At 34.3% G+C, this 4,990-nt stretch overlaps 1 pseudogene; it reads left to right on the top strand.

Moving 5' to 3' along the window:
• Positions 1 to 3,373: 3,373 nt before the first annotated feature.
• Positions 3,374 to 4,166, top strand: LOC126767394 (uncharacterized; annotated as a pseudogene).
• Positions 4,167 to 4,990: the final 824 nt, after the last annotated feature.

Genomic DNA, 4,990 nt, shown 5'->3' with positions numbered 1-4,990 from the left:
TTTGCCAATTTTGAAACAAAATTTAATGTTGGCTCTTTGTTCGAAGCTCATTTTTGCACCGATAACACAAACATACTGACACTTAAAATGCAATAACTTCACTTCCAATGAATGAAATGTCATGAAATCACTGGACAATCGATAAAGATAGCAGATTCTAACGCACCAGTTAACATATAGATGATGCCACAAAATCCTGCTTATTTTGGAACGCGCTTTTATATGCTTGTTTAACACAGTGTCTCATGTTCCTACTGGCTATAATGCTGCAGACCACAATATGCCGAAACATTGCAAATATGTAGTATACAAAGGTATATGTAAGACGATATCTAAATTTCCATATAATGCTCATTTTGCACCTTGTGTCTGTATTATTTCGTCAAGTGTTGCTCACTTATCCTTGTAGCGTTACTTAAGAACTTGTTGAAGTGTAATACTATCATCGATGCTATTTTTCTTGTGGTTCGGATTGTGTGCATATGCACAGAGAATTCAAACAATTTCAGTTCACTTGACATTTAAAGTGACTTCCAAATCACAATGTTTGCTTGCTCTCAGGGTGATGTTATTCTTGAAAGTAAATCATATAAATTGTTGGAGTATATATTACTTGTATATTTGTCTGTCATATATGTTGTATGAATATTATTATGTGATAATATAAAAAATATTAAGTTTGGATTGAAAATAGTCGCTATTTTGCGAGAACATACATATTTTCATGCTATTTTATAAATATATACCTCACATATTCGGAGTACGATACATATTACATACAATACACCTCACGTCATCTTTCTGAAGCATCCGTACAAAATGTCCCCGGTTGACTTGTTTAATTGAAGGATGTAGTTTTGGCTGCCACGCTTTTTGACGGAGTTGGTGACCTTCAGCACCATCAAATTCTCAGTTAGCATCTTCGTATTCGGAATCGTCTGGATGCAGTCCCGGTGCACTCTCTTAGGACGGCCACCTTCTCCTAAGCCTACAGGCCTTTTAAGGCTTCACCAACACTTTCTTCTACCCATAAAAGTGAGCGGTCGTTCTTACATTTTAGGATTTGATCATTAAGAGCTTCCACCGCTCTTGCGTAATCTGACCTATATGTATGTAATAGTACAAAAAATCGCAGATATTTTCGGCAGTAAAAAGTACCTACCCGAAGTGAATCCTGTATAAGGTATAAAGGTGATAGGGGTAGTATTTACCGATTTTATCCTTTTTTTGGCATTACTATACAGTGTTTGTTCGGAAAGTACAGGACTGATTCGGTTTAAGACAATTTATTGAAGGAATCGTTACATTTCTTTAAAAACTTTCAAAAAAATAGGCTCTAGCTGACTAAATCCTCAAAATTTTGCATTCTTTCTTCTTCTTTATTGGCGTAGACACCGTTGACGCGATTATAGCCGAGTTAACAACAGCACGCCAGTAGTTTCTTCTTTTCGCTACGTGGCGCCTTCCAACGGAGTGGAGGTCTTCCTCTTCCTCTGCTTCCCCCGGCGGGTACTGTGTCGAATACTTTCAGAGCTGGAGTGTTTTCGCTGAACTATGTCAATGTCGTCATATATCTCATACAACGCGTCGACTCATCAAAAAAACTTTTTGCATTATGTATTCTAAATTACGATCCTTTTTATCCACAATTAAAAACTGCTTCTTCGAAAGCTAATCTTTAAATCTATGTATGTATATACAAACAAAAATAACTTTCCGATGTTTTTGGCTGCAATTTTTTTAAAAATTAAAAACTTTTATTCTGCTTGTGGATTATTTTTATTTGGTCTTTTAAATTTTTTTACATCAAGTCGAGAATATGATATCATGTAAATGGCCGCCGCCACAGTTGATTGTCATTTGAGCCCTTTTTATGGCATTTTCCATCACTTTGGCCAGAACTTCCGGCGATAGGTCCTCACATTCTTGACGGATATTGTCTTTAAGAGCTGCAAGAGTTTGAGGCTTGTTGACATAAACCCGCGACTTCAAAAAGCCCCACAAAAAGAAGTATGAAGTGGTCAAAAAAGGCGATTTAGCTGACCAATGCAAATCGCCAAAACGGGAGATTAGGCGCCCGTGGCACGTGGTCTGGTCGATGTCGACGGCGCTTCCATGACATCCTCAGCAACAGCAGCATATTCTCTGCAGAACGGCTACACCGGTCTCTTTCGAGGCGATCGGCCAACGTCACCGCGTTTCACCAGTAGGCGTCGGACGGCCAGGAAATCCGCGACGAAATTCACGTTGTGCCAAAGTCACCTACCGATTATTGGTCAAATAAATAGTCACCAATAACCCGCGTTCTGGAGCAGTGTAGCGTACCATTGTTTATTTACGTGTATTTCGCATGTGTTTACTACACAAATGTCAAAACAGAACTGACATTAGAGGTCAATTGCAAAATTTAAGCATTTTCTGATAGAGGAATACTTTTGTATAATAATAAACAACAGCATTTTTATCCTTAAAATAATTTAACACTTTAATTTCGTTTCACTTACAATGTCAAATAAATGTGTACATATGTATGTATGTAAGTGTCGAAATACTTTCAAAAAGAAAAACAGCTGGCGCTGAGGGGAAATATTGCTTGTGGCACGTCAAACGCCATAAAAAGGCAATAAAACAAGACTGTCTTTTTTCACAATTCTGCTGATATACAACAAATTACTCACTTGGGATTCGACACATTCCCACTGTCTGTAGGATATGCCGAGTTCCACTGCGTGCGAATGGCCACTGCTTTAAAGAACTTAAATTCTGTAAGAATCCTCTCAACATATGTATATGCAACATACAAGTAACTGTATCGCAGTATTGTAACTATATCGCAATGTTTGTGGCAGAAGTTTCGCCGAAACTTACAGCAAGAAATACAATGGTTTTTGTGTTCAACTTGCCACACCAAATCCAATGCGACAAATTGCCAACTATTTTCAACACTTTGTCCGAAAGCGAGTGTTTGACATTTACCATACTTACTTTTATATGTATCAGTGTGTGTGTGTGTGTGATTTGGTACCCAGCAGATTTAAAAGAGATCTCCCTGAAAGGAGGAATGAAGTCTCCTCCTATTGACCTCTTTTAGGAGCAGTAAGGGAGATTTTTTAATTTTGTTCTTATATTGTGTTTTTTTTTTATATTTTATTTTAGTGTTGACCTCCTTTTGTCATCTTTTAGGAGCAAAAAAGGAGATTTTATACTTCTATTGTGATTTTTTTTTACTTCATTTTAGTATTGATCTCCTTTTGTCCTCCTTTAAAAATCGTACTTTTGATTCAAAAATTACAATTTTACGGAAATAATAACTGTTAATTTTTGTCTTGAAGCAATTGTTCATTTCAACTGCGTTTTTTAAAGCGTGCAGACGTAAGTGTTTTATATCTAAGTATTAAATATTTTAAATTGATAATTAAATGTACTCTAAAAGGCATTTAAAACGCCTAGTGAATAAAAAATTAAATAATTTATATAAAAAGCAAAATAATTGTACACAAAATGAAAATGATGTGAAAAGTGTTAATGAAATTGAAAGTGATACAAGCTCTAAAGAAGTTTTTGAAGAAGTTGAAAGTGGTACAGGCTCGAAAGAAGTGATAGAAGATTTTTGTTTGCCAGCTGAACCACTTTCAAAACAGAGGTGTCATTTTGGGCAGAACACTATACTCCTGGAGCGGATTATTGACATATTGCAACCGAAGAAGATTGAATTAATGATATTTCGTATTAAAAACATGAATGATTTAGCATCTACAGAGTCCTTGCTTTTGAATAAGCTTGAGGCAGAAATTGTGAGTATGATAAAATACATTTGATAAGATGTTACTAAACAGTTTGAGTTTATTATAGGTGGCGTATCTGAAGCAAAAATTTTCAAACAGACCCCTATCAAAAATTTTTGGATGAAGTGATTGCGAGTCCCTGCTCTTAAAGTGGTGGGATGGAGCCAAAAAAAAAAGTTGCATTGAATAATTATGCACTTTTCAATAAATTTCTTTACGGTAATACATAATTTAAATCATGTCATCTATTTTTTTAACAAGTTTAATTTTTAGAGGCCTTAAGATGACTACTCATACCTGATTTTGAGGCAAAGATCAAAGGCGTTTCTCAAATGTAAGGCTCAGTTCTACAGGAACACTTATAATATAAAAAAAAAATAATAAATTTCATGTACATTCATTTAATTAAAAAATTTTAATAAAAAACAATATTATAAAATTTGTTTTTGTTAAAATAATTGCAGGTTGAAAATAATATAGGATTTATCATAGAGATCTCTATAGTAGTAATCATAGAGATGTCCTTTAGATTAATCATAGAGATCTCCTATAGAAGTAATCATAGAGAACTCCTGGATGGACCATACCCAGCAGATTTTAGGATGATCGTTTGAGACCTCCTGGATTAACTTTAGGAGATATCCTATACTCCCTATTACTCCTAATACTCGTGTGTAAATACACGTAAAATTGTATACTCGTTTTTAACATTGCATGTCATTGGAACGCGAGTACTCCTTTAACCTCCTAATGGAGATCTCTATGATTACTGCTATAGGAGATCTCTATGATTACTCCTAAAGGAGATCTCTATGATTACTGTTATAGGAGATCTCTATGATTACTACTATAGGAGATCTCTATGATTAATCCTAAAGGACATCTCTATGATTACTACTATAGGAGATCTCTAGGATAAATCCTATATTATTTTCAACCTGCAATTATTTTAACAAAAACAAATTTTTATAATATTGTTTTTTATTAAAATTTTAATTAAATGAATGTACATGAAATTTATTATTTTTTTTATATTATAAGTGTTCCTGTAGAACTGAGCCTTACATTTGAGAAAAACGCCTTTTTTGATCTTTGCCTCAAAATCAGGGTATGAGTAGTCATCTTTTAAGGCCTCTTAAAAATTAAACTTGTTAAAAAAATAGATGACATGATTTAAATTATGTATTACCAAAGAAATTTATTGA

Source organism: Bactrocera neohumeralis, unplaced genomic scaffold (genome assembly GCF_024586455.1).
Source record: "Bactrocera neohumeralis isolate Rockhampton unplaced genomic scaffold, APGP_CSIRO_Bneo_wtdbg2-racon-allhic-juicebox.fasta_v2 ctg5934, whole genome shotgun sequence".
NCBI lineage: Eukaryota > Metazoa > Arthropoda > Insecta > Diptera > Tephritidae > Bactrocera > Bactrocera neohumeralis.
Note: the sequence above shows the minus strand (reverse complement) of the source record. Positions and strands in the feature narration are given on the sequence as shown.